A 10,691-nucleotide genomic window follows, 5' to 3' on the forward strand; every position below is an offset into this window, starting at 1 on the left:
AAGGTAGGGTTGGTCAGCACTTTGGTTTCCCCACTGATGTCAGTGGGTCCCAGTGGGGAGCTGAGATTCCATCCTCATGAGATAGTAATGGGGTATTACCATTCAACACATTGTTTTCCAAATCTTTGGTGCTAGCAGGATCCAATGAGGAGCTAAACTGCTACTTCCACCCAGAAGCAACAGATGGTGTGTTAGAATTTTTCTGAGCTCAGTGGTAGAGTACTTGCCTAGCATATGTGAGGCACTGGGTTCAGTCCTCAGCACCACATAAAAATAAATAAATAAAATAGAGGTATTTAAAAAAAAGGATTGGTAAAAGTGAGTCCTAACAAAGAACTAAACTTACATTCCCACCAATACCAACAAGGTGATACTTAGTTGGTAAGGTGATTTTCCAATCCTTGGCTTCTTGAGGGCCAGTGGGAAGCTAACTGTGAACCAATAGGTTATGTGAGATGGTGCTAGTCAGCACTTTACTTACCTCCTCCAATGTCAGTGTGGCCCAGTGGGGAATAGAACATCCAGACTGGCCCAGTGGTAATGAGGTGTCAAAGAGGTAACAATGGGGCAGGGCAAAGCGGTGTAAATTGGAGCTCTGCTTTTGCAGGGGTAGTGTCAGTGGGGCCAAGCTATAAGCTCAACTTCCATTCTTACCTAGCAGTAATGAAGTGTTGTGATGTTGTTCTACTTGACACTTTGCTTTTCCACAGTCCTGGTGTCAATAGAGGCTAGCTGGAAGATGAGATTCACCATCAACCTTCCCAGGAATAGGTGGTATGAGGCACGCAAAGCACTGGAGGTCAGCACTCTAATTTCCCCTACTCTGATATCAATGGAACCTGGAAGATGTTGATCTTGCACTCTCACATAGCAGCAACAAGGCAGGAGGTGGTATAAAGTGGTACTATCTGCCACTAAGTCTTCCACTCTACTAGTGTCAGTAAAGATAAGTAAGAATATAAACTTCCACTCCCAGTCAGCAGCAGTAGAAGAAAAAAAATAAAATAGAATAAGTCACTCAAAAAAGCTATTCCATACTATGCTTTTCTCCCACTCTGGTATCAGTGGTGCCTAGCAGAAAGCTAACCTTCTACCTGTATGGTTCAGCAATGAGACCAGTCAGTGATCTTTTATTTTCAGGGAGGTATAAGTAGGGCTAAGAAGAAAGCTGAGCATGGTGTGGTGGCTGAGACAGAATCATAGCAAGTTTGTGGCCAGCTTCAGCAACTTTATGAGAACCTGTATCAAAATAAAAATAGGGGCTGGGGTTGTGGTTCAGTGGTAGAGTGCTTGCCTAGCACATGTGAGGCACTGTGTTCTATCCTCAGCACCACATAAAAACAAAATAAAGGTATTAAATAAATAAATAATAAACAAACAAACAAACAAATAAATAAAAGGCTGGAGATGTAGCTCAGTGGTAAAGCACCCCTAATTTAAATCTTCAGTACCAAAAAAAAAAAAAAAGTCTCTGGCCATCATTAAAAAGGTTGTGTGCCTTTGTATTTGTAAGAATAGTGTCAGCAGGGCATAACTTATAGTTGAGCATCCATCCCAACTTGGACACACATGTTATAATCAATAGGGTGATTTCATGGGTGAAAAAACTAAATAGGAATTAGAGGCACACCATAAACTCCAAAATGTTCAGGATGCAATGCAAAATTAACTCTGAGTAATTTTTGATTTTAAGCCAGCAATTATGAAAACTTTTAGTAATTGTGCTTCAAAAACATATATATGCATAAATCTCTGAAACATGCTGACTTTAATTCTTTTGGATAAATACCAAGAAAGGGTATAGCTGGATCATATGGTAGATTTTGTTTTAGCTTTGAGAGGAACCTCCATACTGATTTCCATACTGTCTATACTAATTTGTATTCCCAACAAGAGTATATAAGAGTTCTATTTCCCCACACACTCACCAGCATTTATTGTTATTTGTATTCTTGATGCTAGCTATTCTAATTGGAGTGATTTGGAATTTTACTGTGGTTTTGTATTTTCCTTATGGCTAAAGATGTTGAATATTTTTTTTTCATGTAATTGTTGACTATTCGTACTTCTTATTTTGGGAAGTACCTATTCACTTAATTTGCTTATCTATTGATTCGATTATTTGGTATTTTAATGTTGATTTTTTGAGCTCATTATATATTCTGGATATTCATCCTCTGTTGAAAGAGTAGCTGGCAAAGATTTTCTCCCATTCTGTTGGTTGTCTCTTCACTCTGTTGTTTCCTTTTGTGTGCAGCTTTTTAATTTGAAGCCATTCCATTTGTTGATTCTTTATCTTATTTCCTGAGATATAGGGGTATCATTCAAGAAGATTTTGCCAGTATCTATATGTTGAAGTAATTCCCCTAATTTTTTTTTTTTGGAGGGATGAATTTTTTATTTGGGCTTCTCACAGTGGTTAGAGCCACTCTGTCTTCAGAACAGGAAATGTGTCACCGAGACTGCCCAGAAAAATCTGACCAGCTGAACCTTATTGCTTAAAATACACATATTCACAATAACTGACAAATGGTGATGTGCCTCACACAGGAATGTATTAGCATTTGAAAATCTTCTGACTGTAGCACCAAACCTTCCACAAATCCTTTCCTTTCATTCATTTGGAAAACCAGACTCAACTAAGTCTCTCTGACTCACTGACTATTCCTTCAGTTCCCTATCTCCTTCTCTAAGCAGGAAGCCTCCAGCAGCTGTAGCCAACTGCAGCTTACTAGTTAAGCCCAGCTTGGCCACTGGGCTTCTTCTCAGGCCTTCAGGGTAAGATGCTTCGGTGAAGCCAACAGTCAATACTCAGACCAGCTTAGAGGGTCAGATTCATCCATTTGATCAGTTACACGAAGAAGGATTCATTTTGGTAAAACTCATTCTCCTTGGAGACACTTCAGTGAGCTGTTTGTGATTTTGAAAGGAAGGTAGAAAGTAGGCATCTGAGGGCTGCTGTGCTGTGGCATCCTTCTGGCCAGTCTGCCTGTGCCCACTGAACTCAGCAAAGGAAGGACTGTGCTGTGGCACTGTGGAGTCTGCCAAAGCCTCCTGGCAATTTTGGGCAGGCTGATGTCTGGGGCACAGCAAGGCCAAGCTTGTCACTGAAGAGCCAATCAAGTTTCTGTCTGGAATTCCACTTTTGCCTTCGGTCCCAAGTGGTTGTGGACACCCTCTGGGAGCTGAGACCGAAGGCAAGGAGTAGCGGAAGGAGGCAAACAGGTTCAGAGCATGCTTCCATTAACAGGGAACAGAACACAGGCCTCTGAGCATCCACGGAGCAATGTGCAAATTGCAGTGGAACCTGTACCTTGAGCACAGTATCTCAGGCAAACACAGGGGGGCGCCGTCGACAATGCTGCCAAATACACTTGAGTACACAGACATTTGCTCGGTAAACAGTAAATGCATAAAATAAATTACCTTGAGAGGGCCGTGTTTGCTTCAGACGTGTGGTTAACATGAGCAGGATGGCTGCCATTCAAAGTATCTTCACAGGAACACAGGGTGTGGGGCTCACACACAAGAGACACACACACACTACAGGTCATTCAAAGTCATTATCTACAGACTTCACTTTGTTCAACATGAATTTTGGTTTTGTGGAATCCAAACAGACACTCATTCACCTCAGAGCCTTGGATTTGTCTCTATCTATCTATGTACCTAACTATCTATGTTTTTTCCCCCTTTTTTACTATAACATCAATGCCTAGCCTGAATATCATCATTCAAAAGTGGGAGAAGAACCAAACTTTTCAAATGAACAGAGATGGATGGGGAGTGTTAGTTTCAGCTGATTGCTTTCTCCTTTCAGAGTTTTCCTATCAAGGCTCAACTGGTTATCCAAAACCAGACGACAGTAATAAGGATTCTGTGGTCCTTCTGGAGGCTGCCTCCACCCTCCCACCTGGGCCACTGAAACTCCTTACATAGGTTACAGAAAAGTGAGTCACCCCATCCCAATGGGCTAGGGACAGGGACAGAACATGAGAACCACAGATAACCAAGGGATTTCTTCCAAGTGGTCAGTTTAAAACAAACAATCAAACACAGAACAACAAAAGACTTATTCAGAATCAAAGAGAAAATACTGTGTGCAAACCAGACTACGGGGGTTCCTTTCCCAGGACCCATAGCTTCCTCAGACCATCTGTTCATAAGAGTACAAGGAGATACAAAGTCCTGCAGACCATGTGCTAGGGATGGACAAGGACACTGGTCACCTGTGGGCACAGACCAAAGGGCAGAGATGCAGGAAGCTGCACTTCTCTCCACTCCCAGATTTAGGGCTTACTGCTCAGAGCTAACCCACTCCAAGCCTACACACAAACATCTCCTTCTGGCTCAATTGCAGTCACACTCGTGGAAGGCCAACCTGGGAAAGCACAAACTTCCCTTGTCCAGAAGAGAATTCTTGCAAGCCCACTGGTAAGGTTCTTGTTTCTAGCTGACGTTTGTTGTTTGTTTTTAAAAAGAAAAAACAAAGAGAAGGCAGTCTACTCTTCCACACCTGAGCCTGCTGGGAAGGAAGGGGCCCCTCCAGGATGCACAGTGGTACATTTTCTTGTTATCTGGAATTTGAGAGATCAACAAGCCTCCTACCAACCTGTCCACCAGCTCTCATCCTCCCCCAGAATTAGCTCAACTCTGGCTGTGCAGACACTGGCAGCCACAGCTGACAATCCCTGGGCCTCTGTGGGCTTCCCTCTTCAACCAGGGCTAAGATAGGTTGCTTCTGCTGAACTGAGACACAACAATGTTCTCTTAAACTAAAACCAGAGCATAAATCCACTACATCGCCAAGAATCATCTCAGGACACAGTCCCAGTCCCCTTCTTTGGGGGCTTTAAAACACATCTCTCTGACCAAAGCAGGTAGGTGAGACATGACTTGAAAGGAGGGAAGAATCCCTCCACAATACTGTGCTTTTGTGAGGGAGAGGCACCCACACCCCAAACTGTACTTGGAGATGTAGGAAAAAGCAGGAGAGGAGAAGGGAAAAAAAGTGGCTGTACCACTTCCTCTGAAAGTCACTTAATGCTTCTCTCGTGAGTCTCCCTTACCCTGGTTGCTTTGCCAAGGTAAATACAAGGAGATACAAAGTCCTGCAGACCATGTGCTAGGGATGGACAAGGACACTGGTCACCTTTTCTGGGCACAGGCAGGGCCTACTCTAGCTGGGGGAGCTGCTGTTCTGGGAGTTTGGCAAGTCCTGCTCATTGATGGTGTTGAGCAGCAGGCACATGGGTGGCTGAGACAGGTGGGAATGTCCAGGCTCTTGAGCCTGCTCCTCAGAGGGCTGGCAGAGCCCTTCCTTCTCAACACCTGGAGGCCTCACATGGCAGCTGTCACAGAAGTCCAGGGCATCATCAATGAGTGTGGTGAACTCTTTGAGGTCATCATCATGATGGCTCCAGTTGCACACACACACCTCAATGCCTGAGTCACCTGTGAAGTGGCGATGTCTGCCAGGTGTCTTGTCTTTGCTATCGGGGAGCACACTGCCATACTCAGTGCTGGAATATTTCAGTAGCTCCTCCTTACATTCTGAATCCTTGTCCAGGAAGGCCACTGGGTCTAGCTCCCCCAGGCCGACCACTGAGCCACTGGGCTCCATTCGGGGGGCTTTGGTGGCTGCTTGGTCAGTTGGCATGTCAGAGGGCTCAGGATCAGCGATGCTTGGGGGTCTTGTGCTGCTTCTGCTGGGCACAGACAAGGGGCTGCTCTGTGCCCCCTGGGAGCCCCTGGCAGGATCAGCACCTGGAGGGCTGCCCCCCTGTAGGGCCCCACTGAGGAGGCAGCTGCTGCTGCTGCTGTAGCTGTAAGGCACTGTATGGCGGGGGAGGAGTTGGAGGTCGGTTCACCACTTCCTCATAAGAAGGTAGTAAATAGTTTGGCAAAAATCTGAAATAAAATGGCAGTGCTGAGTAATTGTGGGCTTCCCGGTAGGCAATCAAGTTGATTTTATGTTGCTGCTGCTGGGCCTGAAGGCAGTGCTTGGCTTGGCAGTAGTGGCAGACACAGCAGTGGCTCAGGATGATGATGATGGTTCACCCTAGCCAGAACCCAACACTGTCCCTAAGAGAATCAAAAAAGGCCGGCCAGCCCATGGTTTCCCAATGAGCAGAGGCAGTAACCGGGACCCTGGGATGCCAAGAACCTCCTGGGCAAGGACTTACACCAGAGTTCATAGTAGTAGTTGCAGCACTGAGACTTTCCACAGCAGTGTCTTGTGTCACAGATGTAGCTTTGATTGTTGGTACCCACACAGGCTTCCTTATCCTGCAGGGGTTCAGCCCTGACTGACATGGTGCTGGGCAGCCCCTGGAGGAGCAGGAGCCCCATGCCACCCAGGAACCTTCTCTCCATCCCCCTCCTGCTCCTGCTCCTCTGTCACATGCCGCCACCTCCCTCCTCCTCCCTCTCTTCTTCCCTCTTCTTCCTTCTTCACTTCCCCTATTTTCTCTTCTAACCATTGAAAGGTGTCCAATCTTGTAGTAAGGTCTTTGATCCCTTTTGAGTGTACTTTTGTACAGTGTGAGAGACAAGTATCTAGTTTCACTATTTTACATACAGATATCCAATTTTCACAGCACCATTTATTGAAAAAGATGTTCTTTCTCTGGTGTATGTTTTTGACACTTTTGTCAAGAATCAGATGGCTCTAGTTTTGTGGGTTTTTATCTATGTCTTCTATTTTATTCCATTGGTCAACATGTCTGTTTTTATGCTGTTCTCATGTTGTTTCAGTTACTCTGTCTCTGTATTATAATTTGAAATCTGGTGTTGTGATGTTTTAAATATTGATGTTTTTGCTCAGGATTGCTCTAGCTATTCTGGGTATTTGTTTCTCCACAGGAGTTTTTGGATTTTTTTTTCTAGTTCACTGATATTTTGAGAGAGATTGCATTGAATCTGTAGGTCACTTTTGGTAATATGGCCAATAATATCTGTTTTTACTGTGGTGAGGTGATATTGTGGTTTTGATTCTCATTTCCCTAATGATTATTAGTGATGTTGAGCATTTTTTTCATGTACCTGCTGGCACTCTAAGGATTGTTTATTTTGCTGTGAAGATTTTTTGTGAAGATGTTTTTTAGAAAAAAATAGGGGCTGGGGTTGTGGCTCAGTGGTGGAGCGCTTGCCTAGCATGTGTGATTTCAGAAATGTCTATTTAGATCTATTGCCTAATTTTTAGTTTGGTTATTTGTGTTTTGTTGTTGTCTTTGTTGGTTTGTTTTTGTTTTGCTGTTGGGTAATTTTTTGAGTTCCTTATGTATTGTGGATCTTAGCTCCTTGTCAGATGTAGATTTCAAATATTTTCTCCCATTGTGTAGGTTGTCTTTGCACTCAAAGGATTGCTTATTTTGCTGTGAAGATTTGTGTGTGTGTGTTGTGTGTGTGTGTGTGTGTGTGTGTGTGTAGATGTTTTTTAGATGCTGTATGGCTGTTAATTCAGAAGTCATTTGTGCTAAAGCCATACTAATATTCTTTTGGTGACCTGGGATGTATATACAGCATTTAGTACTAAGCATGGCACATACCCCTCCCTGTGCTACTGTTAACAAATTAAGTGCCATATGATTTTGCAGCACAACTTTACACATTTGACACATTTCTTCATTCAGAGAGAAAGAGCCTACTTTGATTTAAGGGTCAGGCTGTGTGCTTAGCCAAGGCAATTATTTGCATTTCAGCCACCAATAATGTCCCTTGTGGGAGGAACAATGCCAAAGGATAATACCACCAAAGTGTCTGCCACACTCTGTAATGGGCTGGTACAGTCTTCTAATTAGCAGGCCTCTGAGGCAGTGTTTGGTTTATGGTTGCTGAGAGATATGGGCAACCTTGGGTGCAATGCCCCGTCTGGTTCTGTGGGAAGTATGGCCATCCATGAGTGCCACAAACCCATAGGGTGCCATGAGACAGTGGAATAACAGTCATACTTGTTCTATTGATATCTGGTTGGACAGTCTGACAAAGCTTCCAGGGACCCAACCTACAGGTTCTGTACCTCCTGTTTTCTACAAAAATTTTCATCTGAGAACCAGGCCATTCCATCCCAAATGGAGTACCCCAGCCATGGGTGAGAGGCATTAAGTTGTGCCCAGACTGCTGTCACAATCATTATCTTAGTTTTAGTCCACATTGGAGTAGTAGCAAAAGTCTTTTTCAGCCATGTCTAATTGTCCAGGGACATAGTCTGAATTTGCCAAGGCAGTCCATTAGCAGAACTCACAGGCACTCTGGTGCATACCTAGTAGGCAGAAGTGTTTGCCACTCTGGCATAGGTGTGTGCCTAGTCCACAATGGTGTTAGCGAGAACACACTTATGGACAAAAGGACAAGGCGATTACAGGCACTAGCACAGGTATATCACAACCATCCAGGAGAATGCCTATCAGCTTTGAATCCTGGGTCTCCTGTAGTGGCTTCCCTGGGAGGAAATACCACATTCATACATACCACCATCCCTTTGGCAGGCTCAGTGTGCACCAGCACCAGGGAACTCATAATTGGCCAAAGGGAAATAACAAACATACCCTTTAAAATCTGGGTCCCATCCATGGGACTTGACAAAGTCACATGTACCTGGAGGCCCATTCACTAGTTACCAATGGTGTCACAAGGATATCACACTCCAAATCTTTTCCCCTGGGATTAACAGGGGTACCCAGTGAAGGTGGGGGCCTTTATTCAGTCCAGTGGTAGCAGGCAAAGAACATTCTCTTGCTTCCTAACCCAGGCTTAAGTATGACATCCTTTGTTGTCACCTGGACTTGTATTGGTGCTGCTGTGCTGTGCAGCAAAGGCTCCACAGGTGTTGGTCCTCCTCACTAGGGCTGCTCATTCAAGCTCTCAGTTACCTTCATGGAAGGTGGATTGACTGCAGTCCTATGTTCTTGCTTAAGCAGGCCATTACATCTCTCTATTATGCTTGCAGCCTGTGGGTGGCATGGGACGTTCAGCTTCCATTAAATTTGTAACTGAATTGCCCATTGTTGCACATTCTGACCTGTAAAATAAGTACCTTGGTCACTTTCTATTGTGATGGGCAGGCCATACAAGGCTGTCTACACTGTCAAGGTGTGGATTGTATGCTGATTAGATTGATCACTGGGTCAAACAACAAGTGTGTAGCCATATCTACTGCCATCAAGGCAAACATGGCCCTTCTGACTTTGGTAAAAAGCCAATGTAGTCAACCTGCCATTGTGTCAAAGGGATGCATCCCTGCATTACCTAACCATTTGTGGCTCCAAGGTGCTGGGGGTGTGGATGTTCCTGAGCACAAACCACACATGCCTGGAAGGCCTCTGTCAGGATATCCCACATTAAAGGCAGATCCCACTGTTTGACTCCATTCCACATAGTTTTCACACCTGCATGCTGTAGGTGGCGATGCAGCCAAGCTGCCAGGTATGTGGGAGGTAACTGCTCTAACCACTGCACCCTAGCCAAAGTATCTGCTTCATCATCCCCTGGGCTAGTCTGAGGGGCTTGGCCAGTAACATGTACTCTTTTTCATGGTCTATGGCCTAAAGGTTTTACCAAATGGTTTGACCCCACAAAGGCCTATGCCCTACTATCCAATTGTCTACTTTCCATGTAGTAATCCACAAAGTTAACTCCTTAAAAACAGCCCAGTTGTCTTTAAAGATAATCAGGGGTTCTGGTTCATGCAGTACCACCATCCTTATGGCATTTAACAGCCCACTGGCTGCTTTGTCCCATTCTCGCATCACACCACAAGGTGTCAGTAGAGCGCTGTGTAACAATAGCAGTCCAATGAGCCAAAGGCCCTCTACTGGATGCCTCAGTGCACCAACCACTTTAGCCCACCAAGGATGCTCCTTCCTTCAAGGGCCATACATCTACTGACTCACGTGTATTAGCACGGTCTGGTGCTTCCTCAGTTGTATACTGCACCAGCCCTAGAATCTGTTGAAGTTTATGGGACAAGGAACTAGTAGACAAAGCATTTATTTGTTCCAAATATGCCTCCCTCTTCACTGGGCTACCCCTGTACTCAGAGTGACTGCCCAATTCCACATCCATCCCGCCACAGGGTATGTGGCACAGCAAAACTTCAGAAGCACCTGTGACAGCCTCCAAGGCCACCAGGGCTGCATACACAGTTGCAAGCTGCTTCTCTATCAGGGTGTAGCAAGCCTCTGCACCCTTCCAACAACTGTGACCAGAAGCCTACTTGTCTCTGCAACCATTCATATTGCTGCCACAGGCCCCACCCCAAACCCTCCTGGGTTACAAGAACAGCCAGTTCAAAGGGGCAAACTGGGTCTACTACATGTAGGGCCTGAGCTTGCTTAATGGCCATCTTAGTGGCCTGAAAGGCCTGTTCAGCTGCTTTGGTCTAGTCCCACAAAGCCCCTTTCTTCACTAGGGCATATAGGAAATGTCACAATTGGGCTAAATGGGGAATAAAAGCCCACCAATATGCCAATGAGCCCATATAGGTCTGCAATTGCACATCTGTTGTTAGTTGTAGATATGCCTGAATTTTATCAATAACAGCTTCCAGCATAACTTTTGTCTTACCTGACCAAACAACACCCAAGAAATTGACTGACAAGCCAGGTCTCTGAACCTTGGTGGTATTTATTGCCCAGTTCCATGCTTCCAAATGGGTCACTAAGATCTGGGCTACAAGCTCTAAATCTGCA

The 10,691-nt window shown here is 45.0% G+C and overlaps 1 pseudogene; it reads right to left on the bottom strand.

Moving 5' to 3' along the window:
* Positions 1-5,179: 5,179 nt before the first annotated feature.
* Positions 5,180-6,375, bottom strand: LOC143639450 (WW domain binding protein 1-like; annotated as a pseudogene).
* Between the last annotated feature and the right edge of the window lie 4,316 nt (positions 6,376-10,691).

This window comes from Callospermophilus lateralis, chromosome X (genome assembly GCF_048772815.1).
Source record: "Callospermophilus lateralis isolate mCalLat2 chromosome X, mCalLat2.hap1, whole genome shotgun sequence".
NCBI lineage: Eukaryota > Metazoa > Chordata > Mammalia > Rodentia > Sciuridae > Callospermophilus > Callospermophilus lateralis.